This window comes from Apteryx mantelli, chromosome 13 (assembly GCF_036417845.1).
Source record: "Apteryx mantelli isolate bAptMan1 chromosome 13, bAptMan1.hap1, whole genome shotgun sequence".
In the NCBI taxonomy this organism is placed as follows: domain Eukaryota; kingdom Metazoa; phylum Chordata; class Aves; order Apterygiformes; family Apterygidae; genus Apteryx; species Apteryx mantelli.
In genome coordinates, this window is record NC_089990.1 from 23014080 (window position 1) to 23038965 (window position 24886).

Below are 24886 nucleotides of genomic sequence, written 5' to 3' on the forward strand. Positions count from 1 at the left end.
GCTGTTTGGAGAGCCTGTGCGGCGGCGGGGTGACCCGCTCCGTGCAAAGTTTGGCCTCGGCCCGGTGCCAGCGAGAAACAAGCCTGACAAATAATCAGGAATCAAAGGAGCCACCTGCGCGCGGCGGGGAGTTGCTCACCGGGTGGTAAGCGAGCTTTGCCAGCGCTCGTCGCCGAGCCGCCTGCTTCAGCGCCGATCCCTCGCGCGCCGCGGCGGGGAGCCCGCTCGCTCCCGGCGCCCCTCTCCCTGTCGCCGGGCCCTCGCTCGCCCGAGATCGCGGAGGGGAGCGAGCCGGCCCCCCGCGCCGGGAGAGGCCGCCCGCCTCCTCCTCCTCCTCCTCCTCCTCCTCCTCCTCCTCCTCCCGCCGCGTGTTTTGGGGCAGGGGGAGCCGGGCGCGCGGCGGGGCTGGGCTCGAAGCGGCTTTGGCGGTGCTGGTGGCGCGGCAGAGGGACGGGACAGGACGGGACGGGACGAGATGGGACAGCCGGCCGTGCAACGCCGACGTCGTGGCTCCGTCGCTGCTCGCCGGGGCGAAATCCCCCCCCCGAACAGCCTGCGCCTTTGCCCGGCCGTCGCTGACAAATAGCCGCGGAGGAAAATTAGGTCTTTTTAAGAGCGTTTTTATCCTCTGCTGGTTCGTAAGAATGGACGCGGCGCGGGAGAGGAAGGCAGAGGGGTGGCGTGATATGCAGATGCCGGTGTCAGGCGCACGTGCATTGGCTGCCTTGGGAGATGTGTCGCCCGGCTCGCAGGCTGCCTGCTCGCGCGCGCTACTTCAGAGGGCAGATAGTATTTATTTTGGGGAGAGAGAGAGCGAAGGCGAAGCGTGCGCGCGCGCGTGTGTGCGTGCATGCGCGCCGTTGCTTGTTTTTTTTTATGTCTGGGAAGACATATTAAATCTGAACGTCCTCCCCGTTCCTCGCATTGCAGCCCAGAGTAAAGCCATGTGCGTAACCCGGAGAAGAATCGAGCCCAGCGTATCCGATTTTGGCCCCATCAGCCTTGATAGGATCTCTCTTAAACAGCTGGCAAGGGAAATTTAGTTGCCTGCCATTCTTTGCAGAGCGTGTAAGAGCGGATCCGAAGGACTCCCTTCCCTCCCCCAGATGCACGGGCTGGAAGGGAAGGGGGAAGCCAGTCTGCAAAGTGCAAGCACAGAGACTGTGAAAAGGAAAGTAGCGCTTGCAAAGGCGGGTAAAAAAATGGAGGCTTTTTTATAGCACGCAAATGTTACCTATGGCTATTTATACCTGCCTCCAAGGCTTTTTATACCCTCCTCCTGCTTTTTTGTGCTGGTGGCTGGAGAATATTTTTGTATTCTGTGTTTTTAGCAGCTCAGGGATAGTCTCCAGCCGTTGTCCGCATGCAGGACCGTGCATTTCCAATGCCGTTCCTGAAAGAAGAGGATGATTTGTGGCCTGTGACCTCTGTGTTGCTTTTCATTTATTGTAGTGTAAAATGAGAAACTGCCGTTGCAACATGTTATTTTTCATGCTCATATAAACAGCAGAAGATGCAGTCACGAATGAAGGGGTTAGACTGTAAGACTGAAACACTGAAGCACTCCTTAATTGGAATATTTAATACACTTTGTCACTGTAGTGGCTGATGAGAAGCGCAATGATACCTTTGCCTCCTGTTAGAAAAGATGACAGTGTTTGCCGGATGGATTCCATTTGTTACTATTAAAGGAATTAGGTTGTGTTTAGTGGCTGTTATTAACCCAAGCTAACGTCCCTGTCCATTGCATTTATTACCTTGCTGCCGCCCACGGACCTGCCGGGGCTGTGGAGGAAGTCCCGGCGTGCGTCCTCAGCTTTTTGGGAGTTCCCGCACGTCTTTGTGGCAGGTGTTTCCTAGGCCGTATCTCTTACCTTGGACACTGCTGCCTCCCTCCGCTGCCAGCCTGCTCCGTCTTGGCAACGCGGGAGCGAGAGGGCTGCTCTTCCTTGCTACTTAACTTGAGGTGATGCTGTTTCGTTTCCACTTATCATGCCTCTCTGATGCATAATTTTATGCCCAATAATAATAATATTAATAAGAACAAGCGATTCATATAGCTGAAAGAAGTAGCTCATTGCTTCGAAAGTCGGGAGTAAGTTTTCTCCTCGTTTACTGCACTGTGTGGCTGATCAGCAACAGCGTAAGGTTATTTTATTGTTTTGGGGAGCATTGGACCTAGCCATCCTGCCGGAGGTAGCAGTGCTTGCCTTACTGCATCGGTGATCCAGGCTCTTGCAGCAAATTCGTTATTCTTCTTAAATGGGGAGCCGCACTTACAGACAAAGCAAAAAGCTTTTAACGTTTCGGTGGCTGAAAGTGGCAAAACCGGCGGCTTTTGTCATCAGGGATATTGTCTTTGCTAAGCATTTGGGGAGCCATGTGCATATCCAAGGGAACGTGCTATTCAACAAGGGGGTTTTGAGAGTGATTTGAAAATGGGAATAGACTGCAGTTTCCCCTACGCTGAGTAAACGTGGGCTGGCTCCACCGAAGTCGCTGCAGTCGCATCCGACTTGTGCGACCGCCTCCGGAAGCCGGCTGGGGGTTTCTCTGACCTGCACCATAAAGTTTCCAGCTTTGACTCTACCGGGCAGCACAAACACGTCGAGTTTGTCAGCCGCCACTTTTACTGCGTTTTTGCAGTCATTTACGTTGCTTATTGCAGATAAAAACAACTGCTTTGTCTTTCTAAAACTGTCCTGTCCCATTAAAATATAGGCGTCAAGTGCAAGATTGGCTTTGGTTTTAAAAGTGCTGAAGTAATGGGTTTCTGTGCGCAGCTTTTCCCTGGAGAAGTCTCCGGGAGTGCGGAGCCCATTTTAGCTGCATTCAGAACGAACGCTTCGCCTCCCGCGTTGGATTTTTGTTCACGCTCGTGTCTTTGAGGAATTCGGCTCTCTTCTTTCTTTTAGTGCTGTTTATTTAAAATGTGTTTTAGCAGTTCTGCGTTGAACACGGCGGATCAGCGCTGCGGCTCGTGCTGTACTTCTGCAGTATAAGGGAAGAGGTGCGGTTTTTGTGTGGTTACCTCGTATTTTAAACATTTACGTTGCAATGGGGACGGGGACAGCTTTTATGCCGAATAGCGTGACTTTGGGCAGCAGCGCTCGCTCTGAGCTAGTGCTCGGAGTCATCCACCTCCTGCAGGTCAACCGCCGACCGTTGGGATAGCAGTACTACTGTACAATAACTTAGACTATAGGTTTTCCTGGGTTTAGCCAGACTGTTCCTGAGTTCCTCTGAAAGCTGTCTCTATCGCGGACTCTTGCTCCCTGCACCCATGCAACCACGTCCAGCGTGTCCGGGATGGAGGCGATAATCCCTGACGCTGTAAAGGGGAGAGAGATTCTGTCGCGTGTGCCATGTTTGCAAATTCTTGGCTTTCCTGTTTTTCTTCTTATTACATTTGTCCCATCTGCAACGAGACGACTCTTTTATTCTTTTTTTTTTTTTTAACGAAATAGCCGTCCGGCTCCTCCTGAACCCGCGAATGGATTTCTCAACCTCCAGCCATCCTAGGTGTAAATTAGATGTGAGAGGGGGCTTTGCACGAATCCTCTTCCCTGGCAGCCAGAGTAGCTGGCTTTCTGCGGACAGCCCAGGGGCGGTTTAATTTTGCATTTTTCTTCCATAGCATGGAGAGAGAGAGATATATATATATTTTTAATGCCCACCAAATCCATTACTAATTATTGCCGCTGACGAGCAGGTGCCGTTGTGTGCTTTTGGAAGCGCAGCCATTCCACAGCACGAGGGGCAAAGACCCCCAAATTCAGAGCAATCGTGATTTACTGTGCAGCTTGGGCAAAGTGCATTTGTTGCCTTGGAAACAAATAGCAGCAGTGAACAACTAAATGAAATTTATGGAATCAACTTCAATAAATCTTGATGATAAATGTGCAAAAACATACACAATTTGATGAAGATCTACAGTATGCAGATGTGAGAGATGATAGTAAGTTATATAACTGCTTTGGATACATTTTGGGACTGCCGCAAACAGGTTCCTATAATACATTTTTTTTTGTTGTTGTTTCTGAGGAAGCTGTCTGTTTCTTTTCATAGATATGGCATTTAATTTTAATTTCCAGGGTATCTTTTAGCTTAATTGGCACGCTGGATGATTACAGTGCGTTGTTTTGTCTTTTGCAAATCCTGATTCATATCTAACTCAGGATAAAAATAAAATTGAGAACTGTGGCAATATAAGAGAGCAAAATGCAGAGAGTGCCATGTCACACGCCTCCGAGTAGTGTGCAGAATATCACAGATTAATTAAAACATTTATACAGAACATTTCCCTCATTCCTTGTATGAATCTTTGTGTTTTATAGGGCAGGGAGAAGCTAGAGATTTCCTAGTTTCTGGGTAGCTCTGCTGCAGATTTTGTGCTTTGTGGAAAGGTCTCTATATCTACCCATGCATAGGGACTCGCTTTTTTGTTTTGTTTTGTTTTGTTTTTTGCACACAGAAGAAATCACAACTGATATTTTCCGAAACTGATATTTTTGTTTCTGGTTTGACCTGTGGATCGATACAGGTTTCAGAGTATCACTGGGCTTGCCTGGAGACTATGTTGTAAACCTTTAACACAGCCCCTAATGGAATTTGATGTTTTTCCATTAGTTCCCGTACCTCTTTTCGTTACAGTGTCTTATTTTCACATTTCTGCACCAGGTCAGAAAGTGTGGAGCATCTTTGCTTCTTCCTTTCCTGTGAGATCGGGCCACAGCTCGATGCCTCAGCTGCGATCAAGTGGATGGCCACGGCGGTGGTGATTTTTATTAAGTGCCTAACCTAATATTGGTGCTTTATTTTTGATGACTGTTAGCTGAAGCTGTACCTGACGGGCTGGTCCTGTCTTAATTTTGGCCCTCTCTTTTTCTTTTCTTCCAAATCTTTCCTCTCCTTGGCGTGCTCCTGGAGTACGGGATGGTTTCTGAACATAAAGAGCCTGTGTCAGGACCATCTTTGGATTATCAGCAGGTACGAAAGCACGTTGTAACTGAGGATCACGATCGTGCCTTAGAGCCTGGCGTGCTGCAGCTATTTCAGGTGTGTGGTGGTGCTTTGGTCTTTTTGTTACCTTTTTTTTTTTCTCTCACATTACTTGAGCGTAGTCGATTCAGAGACAGGTCCTTTACGTTGCTGCCTGTCTTCCACTCTTCCAGTCCCCAAAGTCGGTGCTTCACCATGTCAGCTGTAATCTTTTGTATGGATTTAGAAAATCCCTACACACGCTAAGTGTCTAGCCTGTAAATCATCCCAGTTCCGCACTGGTATCAGAATTTGCAAAAAGGTTAACGAAAATCATGTCTGGATGATGGAAAATGCACAACCAAGCCCTTGTACGGAGGTAATTACCGTGCTTTTTAATTTATTTTTACCGGGTGTTTTTATAATCTTGGCTAGGATCAAAATTCAAGTTTCGCTTAGATCAAGATGTAGAAGGCTGTAAACCTGAAAGGCTTCTCTCCAAAAATTCCTTGCACATATAATAATTCCTAAGCTGCGCTCTGATGTTTACAGAGTACTGTAGCTATTCACATTAACATACAACTGTATAAGACAGATTGAACTCCATTAGGAGCTAAATTTAGTGACTCGCTAGCTTCTTTTTGATATGTTTTTATAATTTCATTGTATTATGACACTTGGTTTTAAATTTGCATGAGTAAATGAGCCTCTCACCAAGTCAGGTAAAAAGATTTTTCACTTATCTACCATGAAATAAGGCCTTAAAAAAATAGTAAGAATAGAAAGCAATGTATCCTTGACATATTTAGTTTATATTTTTTTTCAGCTGTGCTGACTGAACATTTCTAACTATTAATGATACAATAAGGCTATTTGTACTGCATTTAACAGGCTAAATAATTTCACATTATGAAGAATTTTTGTAATTAACTTAGCATTTTGTGTGGGAACAGTATTTTTGAGAAATACGAATTTCCATTTAATTACATTCAAAATCTGAGTTCCGTGATACAGTGAATGAAAACTGGCCTGTTACAGTTCGCCGCAAGAGAAGGAGGAAGGCCATGGGCACGTCTGGAAATAAGGAGCAACTTTAACTGCCTCTCGCTGTCGGTGGGTTCGAGACCATCTGCTCGTTCTGGGTAGGCAACGAACGTTCGTTAGGTGGCAACGAGGCTCGTTCGTTACTGACCTGGGCTCTCGTTAGGCTGATGAGCTAAGGCAGAGGTGAAAGTCCCCGTGTCTAATTACCCAGCTCTTTGGCTCTCCCGGGCTCTTTTGACGTCACCGTTTTTAATCTGTTTGTGTTATTGATTTTTTGGGGGGGTGGTGATGGTGGTATTTCATTAATAGCGACAGCTGGTTTTAATTAAAAGAAAAAAAACAGCAAAACAAAACCCAGCCTAAAACAAAAGGAGAATATTCTAATGTGGCATGACATTATGCGGCAGAATGGCTTCTGGCATGCAAGGTACATGAAAGGTCATCTTCCATTGCTCCAGCCCTTTGCAATGGTGGAATTAAGTTCAAACTCGGGCTGGTTTTGAAGTCTTAAGTCTCTCTGGGGATTCCTTTCATAACATCTTCGAACTGGATAACACTACAGTAAATGAAATACACTGCACTGGATTAAAGGGTTATTTCCCCTGTGTGTCAAGCTGACACAGAATACTAAACCTCAGGTTGCCTCCGAGTTGTCTCTATCTGCTGATACCCTCTCTTCTTTACATAGCAGCTCGTGGAGTTTCTGCATGGAAGTTGGTGATTATTTAGTCAGCTTCACCGCTTTGTGAACGTGGAACAATTTTATGCAGCAAGAAACCAAAATAAAGCAACTAAATGGCAAGAAATTTAATGGGCTTAAAAAATGTGAGAGAACTGATGCAGGGAAGAGCAGAGCTGCCTCTTCAGTTCTATTATGCTGCTCTATAATTTATACTGAAATACAAAATATAGATCTCTCTGCATTGCCACTCATATGTTTAGCAGCACAGAGCTTGCAATAACAGCAGGGTATGATATATGCTCCCATGCTCTTATCTGACTGTACCAACAGTTAAAATTTGTTAAGGATCATTTGCAGTGTGTTTTGTTGTAGAACAAATGTTCATTTTGACTTTGAACTTGGTGTGTGCTTAGCTTGTGCAGATTGCATTTAGCACTGGGTAACCAAATCGCTGCCATCTGCCCGGTGCCAGAGACCACCGTGGCTGCGCTCCAGAGCAAGCCCCTCCGTCTCCACCGTGGGGAGCAGGCGTGTGGCTCGAAATTTTGGCCGGGAAGCCGGCGTCGGCTCCTCCTGCTCCATCCGGGATGTGTTGTAGCCCGTTACCCTGTCGCGCGGGGCCGAGTGCCGGGGTAGCAGGTCGGGCCTAGCAAAAGCGCAGTCTCTGCGTGCAGGGCGGCCAGCTCCGGCGGCTCCCTCTGAGCCTGCTCTGAAGCTGCAGAGCTTTTCCTTGTGCTTCCTTTCCCCCACCAAAACCACTGATGAAAGACCAAGCTGAAATATTTAATGGAGAGCCCACAACATGCCAGCTGTAAGCAAACCTTTCTGATACTTAAAAAAAAAAAAAAAAAGAAAAAAAAAAGCGCCGTTTCTTGTCCCTCCATGCTTCCTCCCGTTCTGTTTTGCCCAAGGAAGCCCAAGGCCTCCTGAGGTCATATTGAAAGCTGTAGTTATCTTGTGAAGAAGTGGTGTATATATAAGGTAAAATGCATTTTCCAGCTCTTGATATACATGGATTTGGTAAAAATGTGGTACTGTATGGAGAAGCGTATATCCCTTTATGGCAGGTCTACCTTTGATCCTGTTCGCTATATTGAGTCTGTCGTCTGTGTCTGTGTCTTAGCTGCCTTCTTCCTACTGTCCTTCTCTTTGGAGATACTTGCAGATACATGGTTACAGGGCTTAAAAAATAAAAAGTCATCCTGCTTTGTAATTCGCTGCTGGTGCCTAATGTGGGGGTTGCTGGCTTACAGCTCCGAAGACCCTCTCTTACCCCGACCTTCCAAAAAGGCTGCAGAGAGCTGAAGACGGGAGGCGGATCCGACCCCGGGAAACGCCGCCAGAGCAGCGGGCTTGCGCGGGGCGATAGCGGGGTCCCGGGAGCAGGCGTCGAAGCCAGGCTTGTTTTAGCTGGCTCCTTTTCGGGGGAGCTGGAGTAGGTATGGCCAAACCTGCGCGGCTGTCTCTGCCTTCGGGCCTCTTAACCCCTGAAAAGACTGACGACGTCGGCTGCTCCGCGCCGACGGCCACCAAACGCTCCCCCAGTTTACCCTACAGGACTTGCAAGGATTGTATTTGCTCTCGGCAGCGGCACTGTCCTACTACATGGGCCCTAGATGCTGGGTTGCAGCTAACACTGTAGAAGGACTGTCTAAAGTACCAATTTGTAACAGATGTTTTCCTGCTTGTGGCTGATGTAAAAAAGTAAGTGGGGGGGTTCTCTTTCAAGTCCTATTTTGCTACACTGTTAAAACTATAAATTTGAGTCCTGCAGGTTATGACTTTGCAGTCTGAGCCATCTAGGACAGAGCTGCAAAACCTTCTGCAACCTGGTGGAGGAATGAGACCACTTAACACCACAAGCTCCTCTGAAAATGTTGACCTAAACAATTTGAAAGCTAATTCATGCTGCTGAGAGGTGCTGGCTTGCCAGGCCGGAGTGCATTACTCCACCACAAGCAGGGCCTGGCACATCTTTCCTTTGCAAGGAAGGTGAGCAGCGCCGTTTCACTGGCCTGCTCAGGATCTCCTCCAAGGGGGTTTGTTCTTTGGAAGTTTATTGTTTGGAGCAGGACAGAGACCACTGTCTCTTTTTACATATAGTAGTGGACAGTCACCAGCTCACAGACTCGGGAATGGCTGCGTGTCTTCCTAGTGCTGCCCAGGATGTCCAGAAAATAGAGATGGGAATTAGCAGCACCTTGGGGAGGGCTGCTAAGGAGGATAAGGCCCTGGGAATGTTTTAGCTGAGTGTTTGGGTTCAAATTCTTGTCTTTTGGGTCCTAAGGTTCTTTCTATTAGTGCCACTTCTGCTTTGGGTTTCCTCTCTCTTTTTTTTGCCATGAATTTCAATCAACTGAGACTTCTGACTGTGCGCCACCAATGTGCCCTTGTGGCCAAGACGACCAATGGTATCCTGGGCTGCATCAGGAAGAGTGTTGCCAGCAGGTCGAGGGAGGTGATCCTCCCCCTCTCCTCAGCCCTGGTGAGGCCACATCTGGAGTGCTGCGTCCAGTTCTGGGCTCCCCAGTACAAGAGGGATGTGGCACTACTGGAGCAAGTCCAGTGAAGGGCTACAAAGATGATTAGGGGACTGGAGCATCTCTCATATGAGGAAAGGCTGAGAGAGCTGGGACTCTTCAGCCTAGAGAAGAGAAGATTGAGGGGGGATCTTATCAATGTGTACAAGTATCTGAAGGGAGGGTGTCAAGAGGATGGAGCCAGACTCTTTTCAGTGGTGCCCAGCAATAGGACAAGAGGCAATAGGCACCAACCGAAACACAGGAAGGTCCATCCGAACGTGAGGAAAAACTTCTTCACTGTGAGGGTGACAGAGCACTGGAAGAGGTTGCCCAGAGAGGTTGTGGAGTCTCCTTCCTTGGAGATACTCAAAAGCCATCTGGACACAATCCTGGGTAACATGCTCCAGATGACCCTGCTTGAGCAGGGGGGTTGGACTGGATGGTCTCCAGAGGTCCCTTCCGACCTCAGCCGTTCTGTGATTCTCTCCTACAAACTGATCTTCCTGTAGGACTCCAGGTTTAGACCTATCATATAAAACAGCAGATATTAAAAAAGCTATATATATTTAAATATACATTTAGTCTTTGTGGAAAGCCTTCCTAGCCAATCCAACTGATGCATTTGTCCTGTTGCCCCGTTGGATTAATTTAAAGGCGCAAATGTGGCTTGTCGTGGTTAGCTGTTGGGCTGAGGCGCAGGAGCTGCACGCTGCCCTTGGGCTCCATGGGAGTTGTTTGAGCAGGAGTAGCGTGTGCGTTTTTTTGTTGGAATACTTTTGGAGGAGATAGCTCTTCAGGCATCAGGTTCGACTGTTTCCAAGTGTTATTCACATATAAACACCCCCACACATTAAAAACATGTGGGAAATGATAGTTTCGGGTTGCTGCTGTCCATGAGTAATTCAAGTTGACTACATTTTTAGATTTCCCTCTTATTGAGCAATTTGGAGGGAGGAGCAAGGGCAGCAAATGTGAATATGCTGCTTTTCTATGGTGTCTGGGGGTATTTGTACACCCTCACCGCCTTGCTGCCGCTAAGACATTTTGCCTCCTTCCAGGAGATCCAAAATCTCACTGGAAGAGCTGGGACATATTGAAAAAATGCTCAGAGCTTTAGCACCTCCTCCAGATTATTTCTTCAAGTGTTTTAAAAATATATTTTATAACACTAAAATAAATGTTAATGAGTCTACACTGCTTACAGCTAACAATAGTATTTCTATTCCTATTTAAATACAGCAGTATAGCAGGGTGCTCAGCTGTGCAGGAGCTGCACTGGGACCCCGGGTTTTATTTCGAACGTGGTCCTTGCTGTCTCGAGCAGGGTTGCTCACCTGTGCTTTGCTTTCTCCATTCTGCTAAATAGAAATGGAAAGCTTCCTCGCTTTCTAGGGCACTCAGGATTTATTGTAGGCCACCGTGTAAGCGTTAAATACTGTGCTGCTTGCAGAAAGTGTTATTTAGTATTATGTTTATACTTCTTCAGTGTTTGCATGTATTTTTATATACTACTCGCAGTGACCTTTTCAAGGCAAATAATGGCAGTCCCTGACTCAGGCTCTTTACTAGCAGGCATAGTGTCTTCTAAGCAATTTTGTAAATACTCTTTTTTGGCTTCTTTCAGTATTAAGGCTGAGGCTAATTGTGCTGGAGATGCATTTGTATACAGAAGATTGGAGAGCGGTCTTGAAAAAAACAGTTACGTGGAAGTCAGCTCCTTTTATTTTCGTTCTTTTTTCAGTTGCCTAAAATGAAATTATATTTTAAGGATCTCAAACCGCGGTGTTAAATGAACGATGATTTTTGGAGGCAAGTGCAAGGGAGGTAGCCAAGGCGCTTCACCTGGTCGGTGGAGAGCCGTACAGAGTGTACGCGGGAGCCAAGTACGGAGCTGGTGGGAGAAGAGGTGCAGGAGGAAATAGGATGGCAGAAACGAAACCTTGGGATTGCGCCAAGGGTGCCGAGCCCTTCCCCGAGCAGCTGCGTGCCCCGTGCCCACGCGAAGCCAAGTGGCCCGTTTGTGGGTTTGCACAGATATGTGGGTCTGTGCGTGTCGGGGGGGAACTTCCTAACAGAAATTCTGCAGCTAAAGCAGATGGTAGGGGATTAATCTGATTTTTGGGGAGGTACTTGCTGGTGTGATGACCAAACTGTGGAAATTGTTAATTCCTTCTTATGAGACAAATCCTTTCATTGTTTCAGGATGCGGGGGAATTTTTGCCTGAGATTTGTGGCTATCCGAGTGGACTGTGTTTGGATTTCTTTTCTATTTGGCGAGGGCAGTGTGTGTGCATGGTACCGAAGCAAAGGCCTACGGATAATTTTCATTTCCGGGGTGACGGGTTTGGATCTTGCCCTAAGCTGAAGGCCCGGCAGAGTGTCCATGAGTGCATGTGTGCCCTTCCTGAAACTCTTAGCTCTTCCCCTGCGTTCTGGCCTGGCTGGCGCCCTGCGAATACGCGATGGAAGCCTCTTTGCTGCTGTTGCTGCTAGTAGCTCCAACGCTGCTGCTTTTGCTTGGGTTTTTTTCTTCCTCGTTTTTAAAATTGCTCTTTTTTTTTCCCCCCTGTATCACTGACAGCTGCATTCTCCTTGACAGTTGTGATATTTGTATGTGTGCATAAAAACAGTAGGAAGCATTTATGTAGGTGTCACTAATTTAATTTAATCTGATATGTATGTATATGGAGGACTGTTCTGCACTAAAGTGCTTCTCTTTTATTTTACAGTCTCCATCGTCATCAAATACAACTCCTTTCATTCTCCTCTTCCATTCACCTACCCAAAGACCAAATCTGGAAATAGTAACCAAAAGAGAAGCCCACATCGTACACAAAGCAGAGAAAGGTTGAAAGAGTTTCAGGGTAAGTAATTTTTTCCCCCTTATTCTAACTTGAAGCTTTGTGCACAGGCTAAAGCTACAGCAGTCAGTGCAAGGCCATGTAAAGAAGCAGCTGTTTAGCATATATGCAGCTGCTGTGTATGGGAAGTGAATAAATTGACTGATATGCTGAATTGATACTGAAAGCAAGGTATACAAGCATCTTCTGCAGGTGAGAAAGTGGCCCTGGTAGCAGCATGCTGGGACTTGTGGATGCTTCTACTGTTTCTTCTGGTCCTGCTTCAGCCTGTGCTCATGGCTGAGTGGCAGCAATTGCTCTGCACAGAAGCGTGGCCGTGGGCTTTAGGTTACTTTGGCTGATGTGAAAGAGCTTTCCGGTTAAGAGCGAGCTTGGAGTTGGGGTCTCCTGTTGCTGAAGCTCTGTTCTGTCATTTCCTTGTATTTTTTCCACTTAAGATGTTACTTAGATATGGTAGTGGGGGCATACCTGCTTGTTAGGATTGATCTGTTTGCGTTGAGCAGAATGTTTTGGCTTGCTGTTGCATCCTGAAATCCTCTTGGTTTCGTAGGTTTTGGTAGATTTTCCTAGAGAGCAACCTGAAAGTGTCTGTGCCAAGATTTGCAGAAGGCAAGCCTGGATGGGGGATGGAGGAGCAACCAACCTGTAGAGCAGAGCCAGGAGGGCCTCTCAGTGGAAGTGTTTGTCTTAAATGACTTAAAGCTTTTTTTTTGCTATGAGAGTGGTGAGTAAGATAGAATAAGATATGAAAGCAGCAGTAGTTGAATTCAGAGCCCTGATTGAACTACAGTTGGTGGGAAGCGTTATTAATCTCAAATGTTAGGGAAGGCATTTGCTCACCCTAGAACCGTATCTGTGCCTGCATATATTATATTTCCACACATGTTCTTTCATCGATGGACAGGATATGCATTTGCTTACATTTGAAAACTCAGCTTTAAACATCTGGGTTTTCTGTTTTATTGCTGCTTTTTTTTTCTGCAATGTTTGTTCATGCAAAATTCATATCTGGGAAGGGCATCTTAAATCCCTGCTTCTGAGTCAAAAAGGGAAAGTATGGAAGTGAAAAGAGAGATTGTATCATTTAAGAAATATGATTCATGAATTAATCCTCGTCTGCTACACCATCTGTGGCATGTGTTTCAATACAAAAATCCTGTTTTTATATCTCTTTAAAAAGCTTTCTTCTCGCTGGCTGCCTGAGTTTTCTGTAATGCTAACAGGGAATTAGCTTCTTTTTTGGGAGCAGAGTGGGCCCGGGGAGAGAGCGATCGTTGGTATTTGTGCGCTGGGCAAGCGGCCGCAGCGTGGGTCGGGGCTGGGGGAGGCTGGGGGGACGGTCGAGCCGCGTTTGGCGGTGTGCCGGGCAGCTGTCTGCGCAGCACCGGGGCGCCGGCTTCCCCACCAGGCCAGCGAGCAGTTGCGTTTGGAGGTGTGGTTGGGTCTTCTGCAGCGGTGCTGCCCGTGCGAGGGGTCGGTGAGCAGCGCCGCGCGGGAGCAGCGCGTGGGCCTCTGTGCGTGCAGATACCTAAATCCTTTCGGGTGGGAGGAGGTATTTCTGAAAGGTGGACTGTTAGCCCGTCTTGTGCGTGGTGCTCCAGGAAGTGAAGGGCTGCAGTATTCCCCATCCTCTGTTTTCCTGGTGGATTTTTTGTATGATCTCTTTGTAGATACAGTGAGAAATAGGATTTGCCTGTCATTGCCCTGAAGAGGAGCTGTAGTGCTGTGTGCGTGCGCGTGAAAGAGAGGAAGGAAGGGGGAATGACGGAGCACTAATGTTTGTCGGGGCATGACTGCAGAAGTGTCTTCCTCTGATTCAGTCCGTTGATTTGCTCTCCAGCTTTTTACAGGGAACTACATTCCCTTTTAAATGTGTTTCTCGGGTTTCTGTGCCTTCAACTTACGTATTACATCTTATTTACTTTTGGTGTCAGACCCGAGATGTCTGTGTGCCTCTTTCCCCCCCCGCCGCGTGCTTCCCAGATGGGGTCCCTGATCGGGGCAGCGTTTCGGCACGTGTGCAGGTGCCTTCCTAATGGGGACGCTCTCCTGTACGAGGCCCCGTCAGTCGTCTCCTCCGCCTCTTGCGGGGAGCCCGTAAAAGCTCGAGCGCTTTCCGTCTTTGCTCTCCAGTGAGATCTGTGCTAGCTGCCGGGAAACCTGAGGGGCCTGAGAAATCTCGAGCAACCTGGAGGTCTGCTCCCCCGTTGGCGCCTTCCACGGGCTTCCGCGCCGTGCCGTGCCGTGCCGTGGACGCGCAGCCACGTGGCCCCGGCCTCGCCTTCGCTGGAGTCACTAATGTACTGTAACTACAGCTCCGGTGAGATACCAGACACTGATAACACTGATAGATGGAGGTTATCCAGGAACTCAGTACCGACGGTGAAATATTGCGGGTTTATTGCCTTTCCATTCATTTTGTTTTCACGCCTTTCTGCCTCCCTGACTCATTGCCATTCGGCCTCGGCTTGCAATTTCTATTTGCTGCAGTAACACCCACTGGACAAGACAGGAGCACTCGCAAAGCACTGATGCTTGCAGCTGCTTTTGGAGGCTTTATTTATTTATTTATTTATTTATTTTTTTAATCGAGTAGCTGAAGTCAGGGTGGAGACAGAAAGGCAAACCTTCGCGATGCCTTTCGCCAGCGTAGGAAGCAGGAATGAAGTATTAAAAGGAGCCAGAAGCAGCAGAAACGCGTGTTGTGCTGTGCCCTGAAGGCTGTCAGGCTCGGGGTGGTGCAAGTTCTTCTGCCGAAACCCCCGCCGTGATCCCGATGGCCAAAGCGGCTCCGTCAGCAGAAGGCTCCCAGCTGACGTTTGCTGCGGCCACGGGGCCGATGATGGGAGATGGGCTTTTGCATAACCCAGTGCCAGGCCATTTTAGGTTCTTGCATTGCCACTAAGAAATGTTTCTCCTTTCCCCTCTGCTTTCACAAACCACGCTTTGCCTGCTGGTTGGGGAACCCTTGGCCTTAGAGGCGCTTTGCTGCTGCGAAGAGTGGAATAACTCCACAGCCGCTGTCCCAGTGCTCCCATAAATGGTGAAGTGTTAAGAGAAAATAATGTTAGCAGTGGTTAAGCAAACATTTAACCCAAATTGGGATTAAAGACTGAATTACATATTTCTGCATGGAAAATACCTGCAGGAGTGCAGACCAAAATCAATAGCCAGCTTTCTCCGTGCCTCTCTGTCGCTCAAAAACACACGTGCACCCCCCCCTTTGCTTTCATACCTTCCCTAGTCACTCCAGCTAGCTGATTTTATACCTTTCTAATATTTTGTAGCTGCCTTAAGAATTATTCCGTAAGCGTTTCAGTGATTTTTGATCCAAGTATTTAAATTTGTGTCATCACTCGTCTGCCCTGTCGTTTAGGAAATACAGGTTCCTTCGGTGTGTCCTGGGGCACCCTGTAAACCGCCAGCCCCTGTTAGGTGCACGCCCCCCCCCCGGCGCAGAGGGTTTCCTCTCGGGCTATCTACACCAGCCCTGTCGCGGGCAAGCACGCCGTGGGTTTCCCATCAAACGAGGATCGCAGGCTTTTCACCTTGAGACAGTCCCGCCTTCACTGCATGTTATTAGTATTTTGCCAGAAAGCTTTCAAGTCCCGCAGAAGATGTGCCGGTGAAAAATTAACAAATGGTAAAACTCCCAAATTCTAACAGAAATGGAAAAATAGCTGTTCGAACATTTTGATAAACGTATTTCATTAGCAATTATTTTTTTTTCTTTTGATTCCAAGTTCCGATTAAAATTCAACAGCTTTTTTTTTTTTTTTTTTTTTTTTAAAGAAATGTTTATGCCCCGAAAGGCTTGGTTTAGGGCCTCGTTTTCGCAGCAGCGGCTGCTGCTAAGCGAGGGGGCCCGGTGCGTACGCCAGTGGAATACCCCCTGGCTCATGCTCCGCCGCTTCGGGAGGTCTCCCCGGCTTAGCAAGGGCCGTCGATCGTTAGGTTGCAAGTGGCTCCTTCCTCCCAAACAGTCTGGTGCAGATGGGAGGGGTGACAAGTCGCGCTTGCAGTGTCAGCGCACAGAGGCAGAGGCCACGTGACGGCAGCCGATTCCTGCAGGAGGATAATGAGGAGCCGGGAAGCATCGATTCGTGATCTATTTGTTAGGACCCCAGCGAAACAGCTGTTTGTTTCTCATAAACAATTATGCCAAGACGGAAATTGGCTGGTGTCTGTACATACTTTTTTGGATGGGGAAAATTAAGCAGTAATAGCTGGAAAAATAATATGGGCTATGAGATAATAGATGCCTAAGGGATAAAATTAAACAGTACTTTACGATGAAGGAAGAGGTTTTGGCAATAAATAGTTTGCATTTGACTTCTTTTTGTGTGCCAAAGGACTGAGATTGTTTTGAAGAGGTTATCCTGCGCCGTATTTTGCAAATAGACGTAGGGATATTTTGAAGGTCTGTTTTCCTCCGGAGGAGGATGGTGCCAAGGATGGGCCGCAACTCAAACCGTCTGCGTTCGTTCTGTGAAAACCCAGCGCTTAATTTGGCCGCCGCTTTCTCTGATCGCCGCCGCCGCCCTGGCCTCTGAGACCGTGCCCTCGGGGCCCTCCTCGCCGGTCTGCCTGCGGCTGGAGCCGCGTCCTCGGGACTCTCCTTCGTGGCGGCGCCGTTGGGGCGGCCCATGACGCTCCGCGTTAGTCCTCTGCCCGGCCGCGTCCTTCGCTGGCCGGCGGCGGTGGGCTGCCGGTGCGGCGCGCTGAGCGCGTGATCCAGCGCCCGCGGTGCTGCAAACACCTGGGGGACTCGCTTACAGCAGTGGTCCAGCGCAGGACGTGGACCCGTGGCCTTCGCTTGGCGAATGTCGTTAGGCACCTTTGTGCGGGCGGAGGCTTGGAAGAGGACAGGACGGTCCACAAAGGCAAAGGGTAAGAGGTGCTGTTGCAAATACCGTCGGGTGCCGGGAAGCTGCCAGAGCGGGGCTCGCTCTCAGGAGTGGGAGACGGTATGTTTGGCACCCCGACGTGGTCCGAGAAGAGTTTATTCGCAATCTGCGTGCGTGCTGGAGTTTGCTGCTTGACTGGCTTTGGTCTATTCTCAGAAGCCCCTAACCATTAATTAAATGCCAGTCAGATTTGTGTTTGTGCTGCCATTCCTCCACTAAGTGCTTTTTCTTAAGTACCCTCTGAATACCTTGTTTAGGAGACTGTGCAGTAGCTTGAAAATGCTGTTTTCTCCATTTTGGGTGGCTTGCACTGCCATCTTCTTCGGCTCGTGCATGCAGGATGTGCAGGCTGAGGCCGGATGAACTCCTCGCGTTGCCTCCTGATGCCAACCGTCCCTGTCTACGGCTGCAAGCGGTAGGTGTCCTTGAGAGTGCAGGGCTTCGTCCTGACCCTCTGTCCCAAGTCCCTGGGATTGCATGGATGCGATTGCTGGCAGACCTTGGCACAGCCTCCTCTTTGCTGCGTGTGGAGCAAGAGAAAGATTGAAAGGACCCACAAGCCTTAATCCCACCTTTCTAAAGACAAATTTGAACCAGAATCCTGGGTTCGGTTGTCCCAGAACTGAGGGACAACAGTTAAATGCAGTTACGGATCTGAAATCTCTGGCTCAGGCTCATCTCTGCTATGAGCTTTTATTTTCACAAATCTCAGGGAAATCTTCCCCCCCGCCTCCTCCCCTCCAGGTAAGAGAATTTTCCTAAGTACATAAGGGGCTCGCAAGAGAGTCCCGACGTGCAAAGTGCCTGCAGTTCCCATTAACTTAAGTGGGACTCAGGGGTGCTCAGCACCTTTGCAAATGAGGCCAAACTGTCTAGTGTATTGAAAATGAAATCATTAAGTAGCTGTTGCATTAAGACTGTGTTTTTATTCATGGAGTGTAATGTGATTCATTTGCCCTTTTGCTCTCATGTAGAGAAGGCAGTCATCTCATATGCATCGCTGGCTGCTGGCTGCAGGGAGAGTTGTAGGGTTTTTTGCGAGGGAGCAGACATTTTCATCAAGCGCAGAGTAGCCACGCGGTGGTGAGGCTTGTCCGTTCTCTCCAGGAGATAAGAAGGGCGATGATCTCCAAGGAGAGCAGCAGGCCGTTGCCTGTTCCGCTCCTGCAGCCCGGTTCATGGAGGTGTTTCGAGTGGGTCATCTCTCTTGCTCGAAGCCTCAGGACACGGATCCTGGCTCTTGCTCTGGCACCTCGAAGCCTGGCGGCCGGGCTGGAGTGTTGCAGAGGAGTTGTGAGCGCCCCGGTTCTGCGGGGCTGCCCCTGCACGCGGCCGAGGGCCCGAGCCGGAGGCCTGAGGGACACGCAGGGGCCAGGGGTGCTCTGGGGCCAACAGGATCCTTTGGTGTCCCGGGGACACCAGGTCCCCTCATGTCCCTTGCGGAGGTCAGGCTATTCACAAGGGAGCTAAAGGCACCGCAGCACCCTCGGTCCCTTCCTTATGGATGTGGCATGGGATCTGATACCGGGTGGGACTCAGGACGGGTCCTGTAGCTCCTGCTGAAGCGAGTCCGGCAGCGATGGGTGAAGGAGACGGTGGGTCCTTGTTGCTGCAGGTAGCTGTTTGCAGTTAGGTGAGAAGTTAACTGCTGCCAAGGGAAATCATCCTTCCTTGGAATTAAAAGCACACCAATAGGAGGAAGAGTCTAGAATGCAAAAGAACAGAAAAATGCAGGTTTTTTAATGTTAGCATAGGGAGCACTAAGTAAGTCACTAATCCCAAATGGATGATAATGAGTAAGCTAGTTTGAGTCACTACTTTTCTTTCTGGACAGGATCGGAGTTGTTCAGCTCTGTATGTTGGATTTTAGCCTGAAAAACAAGAAGTAGAAAATTCCTCTTCAGCCCCAACAATAACGGTCTGTGCTTTTTAAGCAGAAAGAGCTGAATTCAGTCTCAGTGCTGCTGTCAAACTCCAAATGGCCATGATGCACAGCGTAGTGACAGTCTTGAAGTCCTTAGGTGACCCTGGATTTCTAACACTACTTTTTTCCTCACGGTCATAATATGTATCGAAATCAATAAATAATTATATAAATAATCATATTTTAGGAGTAAAGGGCAGGAGGGGAAATACTTCAGTGTGTTTCTTTTCTGTTGTCTTTTTTTTTTTTTTTTTTTAGTCAAAAATGCAAGGTCTGTAGGCAAAATCCGTGCGAGGAAGGACCGGCTAACCAGAGCACAGCTCATTGACAGTAAACAAGATCTGAGGTGCAGACAAGGGAGAAGGCTGTTCTGCAGGAGGGCATGAGCTGGGCGCTTAATTTGGTGATTTTCCTACGCTTTGTCAATGGGGAGGCTTAAGAAGACTGGATCGGTGAATAAAGATAAGGAAAAAGGGTTTTCAGAAGAGCTCGAGGCTGAGAGCTGTTTGAGGAGGGGAATTTTTTTGCCTCCAACGATTTGGGCAGACAAAAGTGGAAAGGCTACTTGGAAATGGGGAGGTGGTAATGCAGACCTTCTCTGCTCTTTGTTTTTGACCAAGAAATGCACAAATCACTGCTGATATTGCTGAGTGGTTTCCTGCTGTTTTGTGACTTGATTTGGATCTGCAGTCGTTCCTAGCCTGGTTCCTGAGTTAGCATTGCAGTAGCACAAAAAAGCAAGCAAATCTTGTCTTGTGGAATTGTAATTGTTTTGTGAGCCTGCCCAAAAGGAGGACGTTTTCATGAACACCTTCACCTTGCATCGTGCTTTAGATCCTAAATGGGTTTTGAGTAGATTAATGCATTTCAGAGCGTTCTAGAAAGGTCAAAAACAGCAAAAGGGATCTAATAGCAGTACAGCAGCCAGCTGGTTGTATTGGGTTTTATTTTACTGCCAGAGTAACATTATGAGCCATAGTGTTAATACCATGCCCACTGAATGCCATTTTCCCCCCTTTTTGTCAAAAGGCAAGCCCATAAGAAGATATTTTCTTCCTCGAGAATTTCTCCAAGGCACTAATAGGCTTTTTGGAGGGGCTGGTCCTTGTGCCCAAAGATGTAAGGTGTATAATTTACAAGGCAATGTGCAAATGCCAAATTGTTAGGCAGAACTGCTGCTGATTTAGAAGGCAGTTAATGCTATAAATGTGCCAAGTGCCAGTAGAGTGTTTCTACAGATGGAATAACTGGAAATATTGGAGAGATTCCAAAGGTTTAATCAAATTCAACCACTTTTTTTTTTTTTTTTTTTTACTGCAGAATTCTCTAAGGGATGAGCATTGAAATAGTAGATTATTCCATTGCTTTTAGTACCATGGGGGAGATTTTCATAGATGAGCATAAAACACATACTTTCAAACAAACCCATAGGTGGGCACAGAGATGAGGGCAACCGCAACACTGCGATGGAAACCTGTGTTGGTCGGGAGTGTCATCGTGAGCTATCGTGGTAGTAGGGACATGGGCAGGTGACTGAGGGATTTTTCGGTTGCGCAGGACAAAGGGAGCAGGAGAAGGGTTTGTTCAAGTGGCAAACAGCAGTGTAACAGGTCCCGTGTTGTAATTCTGTTGTGCCTGGGCAGATTTTGGTGGGATTCTGGGCATGACCGTCCTTTTTACGGCTCACTGTGCAAGGCTGGGGCATATGTTTCTGCACAGATGCACACCTTCCTCTAGTCTTGTTGACAGCCTTTTCTAGGGCTTCTTATTTAGCTAGACCATATGTGCCTGGGCACGGAGATGGTGTGATGCGGAAAGAGCATCGCTTCATCCTTGCACTGGAAGCACCAGCAGGAGCAATTTCAGAGTGAATTTTGTCTGCAAGGAGATCCAGAGCTCTTGAACTTAGATTATGTTCATGATAATCAAATGTGATTTTTTTTTCTTCTTGTTTGTCAAGCCCAGGTTCCAGTAAGCCATTTCTCTTTGTTCTGTCACAAAATTAGCTCTCCCTGTAGGTGCCTTCAGCCTTACGGCAAAGCATGGACAAGGCCATGAGGGAGAGGGGAGGCATTGCAACACGTCTCCAGGTAAAGCCTTGCTGTTGAAGAGGAGATATAGGGCCAAGCTGTGGCAGGGACTGGAGCTTATTCCATGGAGTTTCCCATGTAATTTGTATGGGAAATGAAGGGCCCTGCTCCTTTTTGGCATCCAGGTGGTCCAAAGATTGTGTATAGGGGTGAGGTGGCAGGGCTGTGAAGGACTCTACTTAACCTGGGCCCCAAGGCAATTCTGTGGCAGCACTGAAGCTTTTATCTCACTGGGATTTTTTCATGTAATGTTTCTTCAATGACAATTTTTTTTTGCAGGTGGCCTGATTGGCTCCATTAATTGTCATTTATTTAGTTTTGTAGGGGAAGAAGAGTTTCCTGCTTTTCCTGGAGTGTTTGCTATTGATTCTCTCTGTTCTCCACCACTCTGGAATCGGGGACTGTCTCCCTCCCGGGCACTGCCGTACTCTCTGCCTACTTTGTGCACAGACCCCCATGTTGCTCTATGCAGTATTTCTCACTGAATAAATTGCTACAAAGCTATTAGCCTCAATGCCACAGTCTGCTGCTCCTGCTTTTCTTCACCCACCTCCACCCCGTGATTGATCCAGCCCTGCTGTCTGTTTTCTGCAGTCAAGAATGCCTAGTGCCACTGCACATAAATTGCTTTAAAATTGAATTGTTTAAAAACATTTTATAAACATTACTTCCCCTTTGTGATGCTGTCCATCGTGCTGGCCAGAGCTGGGAGCTTTGAGATAATTTTACCTGGCCAGAGGAAGGGGGAAGATTTTCAATTTGTGATTTTAATTAAAGTCAATGTGGTATATGAAAAACTAAGTGATCACGTGGTCTCTGCTAAAGCTGTTGTCTGTGGTTCTGTGTCCTAGATTGCATATCATACTCAACTGATGAGCTCCTGGACCTCAGCTTCTCGCAAACTCTTGGCTTTTATGGGATTTGGGTTTCCTCTTTGCTCTCCACGCAGCTGAGCGCGTGCTGCCAGCTCCTCGCAGATGCAAGCCTCAGATGCTGTGCTGACGCGCCTGTGCAGCGCTCGCTGACGGTGTCGTCTTCCCAGCAGTTTTGTCTCAAGAGGCATTAGGATGATTGTTTTTCTATTGATGTGGCTGTGGTTTAACTAGAGGCATTTCAGAGATGGAGCCTATTTTGGTCTTTTTGGAGGTATGGGGCAAGAGCGGGGTGTTTAACTGTTAGAATATCCTGCTGCATACTGGCAGGTCAGCAGCAGTGTGAGGTTCCCGACGTCCAGGCTTTCAGAGCGCGTCCGTACATACATCCATGTGTACGTACACATCTGCAGTTCGTTTTCTGCGGGAGTACAAAAAAAACCCCCTTGGTATGTGGGTTCCTTCCCCTTCTGAAGGAAAGAAGAAAAGAGAAGATGGTTGGGGAAAAGCAAATACTTTTGCGGGGAGTTTTAAGTGTCACCCTGAGAAGGTCTGATTAAACAGAAGGTGGTACAGTGTTGCCAACAGTTGGTGATGTTCCTTTGTTTCTCTTTCTTTTTATCCCCTAAACTCCTCTTCACACCAAATACTAGTATAAGAGCCCTTCTGAAGCAACATTTATCTTGAGTGCTGCTATATCAGGATTCATCGATCTTGTCATAATATCATCCACACCTAACTGAAACTCTAAGGGTTGAAGAGTGGCACGTACACTCTGTTCCTGCAGGCCTGTTCTTTGATACTGCTGAGAGACTGACTCTGTGATAACACTCTTTTTGATCTTACTTTGCAAGATGACCCATCTCAGAACCTCCACGCCAAGGTATGGCACAGTTTGACACAATGATTTGTCTTGCGGAGATGCTGAGGGCCCAGCTAAGCAAACAGGTGGGGGTTGTTCTCCGTTCTCTGACATCCTTTTAGCCAGTTTGCAAATCCATGTGGAAATCTGCCTGATTTCAGTTCTCTTTTAGGGTTTTCGTTTTTTAAATGTTTTTTTTTTCCCACTTCTGCAGCACACTGCAGTTGTAATACTGAGTTGCTTGCTGCAGTGCACTGTGAGCTCTTCCTTCCCGTCCTTGCCTGATGTTCCCTGCATCCTGCAGTATCTGCCTTTGTACCCATTTTTCATTTTCCATTATGCAGTAGAGCATTTCCTGGTGAATACCCTGGTTGACTCTTTCAGATGTTTACATGCATGTTCCAGGGTTATGCTCAAAATGGTTTGAACACGTTCCCGCAGAAATATCTTCTGTGCCTTCAGATCCTTCTTAAACTCTTCTTTAACATCTTGTCTGCAAGAAATTATGGTCTAAAAAGGCAATAAACCCACTCACAGAGCTGTGTTAAAGTCTTACTGAATAAGTCTGTGACTTCAACCTTGTAACCTTTCTGTCCAGTCCTGCCTCCTGCTCCAGGGTCTGGTGATGGCAAACACAATGACACTGCATCAGATGGAATTTAGATTATATCATCCTGGCACCTGTACGTGGTTTTTTTGTCCTTAGTAATATTTTTGGGCACTTGACAATAATAATAATAATAATAGTAATAATAATATGAATTTATTGTGGTTAATGGGTCCTGTAGCAACAACCCTGAAGCCCATCCAGAGAACCCACCCAATTGGTGCAAATTTACTTATAAATTTTTGTTCAGGCAGGACCGCCTTCAAGAGGAGAGGGCAATTTCAATCTCTGCTTAGGTGTTGTCTTTTCTGTTGTACCATCAAGCTATCATGCCCCTGATGTTCATGGCTCAAAAACAGGCTCATCGATAAATAATCTCTGCAAAATCTTGGGTCACTGCTACTCTGGGTCCAGATTTGAACTAGAGGTGAGGTGCTCCTGTTACCATGTTCTAGTGTCAGCCCTGCTCCTCATCTGCAAACTCTTTCTTTGCTCCTCTCTTCTCCCAAGTACAAGAGAAGTAAATTTGAACAGACAATACCGTATATCTATATCTTACAGTGCTGACCTTGTGTGCCTCAGCTAGATGCCATTTCAAATCCGGAGTGAGGGCATCTGAACTTTGGCAAAGTGAGCACTTTTAGCTGAGTTTATACAAAGACAAGCAGCGTCAACAGAAGAGACTAGGAATCCCATCATCACCCAAAATAAGGTTATGAACCAAAGTCTCCTAATTTTGGGGAAGTGTCCTGGAGAACAGGGCTTTGTGAGAGGATCTCTGTCAGGTTTTCCTGTTAGAACTTGTTCACTTTTCACTGAATGCTTCAGTAATCTGTGGTCCAGAGAGAAACAGTGACTTTCCAGATGACTGAAGGACATCCTCCTGGAAGGAGGAATACTTGATGTTTCTGTCCATTTTTGCTTTTGCCAAGTGCAGCAACTCCACCATACCCTATTCTTTTGGTGCTTACGGCATTCTTGTAGAAGAAGGAAACATGGGCTGAAATCCCTCGGTTTAAAAGATGGTGGTCAGCCTGGCGTACAGCTCTGTGCACTGAGCTGTTGCTTAAGGGGAGTCCATGACCATCACCGTGACACCGCAGTAACCGTGTTGCAAGTTTGGTCCTCCACTTGTCTAACGAGGGCCTGCAAATGAAGTGTTTTCTTCAGGCTGAATGGAACATTGCTTTCAAAAGAAATAGAGGGTCGTGGGGGGTGTTTCAGTGAGAAAATGCAGGAGAAGAAAAATCTCTTCCAGCCTGCACTTATTTTATATTTTTTAGTTCAACAGCTGAACTGTTGCCATAGTTATTCGCCCTGCTTTGTGCCCCCCACGGGGGCATGGGATGTCTTTGGGACTGAGCACCCCACCTGTGAGCCGCTTCTGCTCTTCACTCTTCTTCTCTTCACACATGGTGTGGTGTTGGTCCTGTGGCTCTTGGCCAGATGAAGATTTTAGTATTCAGGAAATCAGGAAGCTTGGCTGTCCTTGGTCTAATTAGTTCGTTAAGCACAGGGGAGCTCAGATCACAGTT

At 47.5% G+C, this 24886-nt stretch overlaps 1 protein-coding gene across 3 annotated transcripts in view; it reads left to right on the top strand.

Annotated features, from left to right (window-relative positions):
- Positions 1-583: 583 nt before the first annotated feature.
- NEXMIF (neurite extension and migration factor) overlaps positions 584-24886 on the top strand; it is a 67637-nt gene continuing 43334 nt past the window's right edge. For all 3 annotated transcript variants that reach the window (XR_010885581.1, XM_067304361.1, XM_067304362.1), the window contains exons 1-2: positions 584-603; positions 11958-12092. The gene's annotated coding sequence lies outside the window, so the exon portion shown is untranslated. The remainder of the gene's footprint in view (positions 604-11957; positions 12093-24886) is intronic.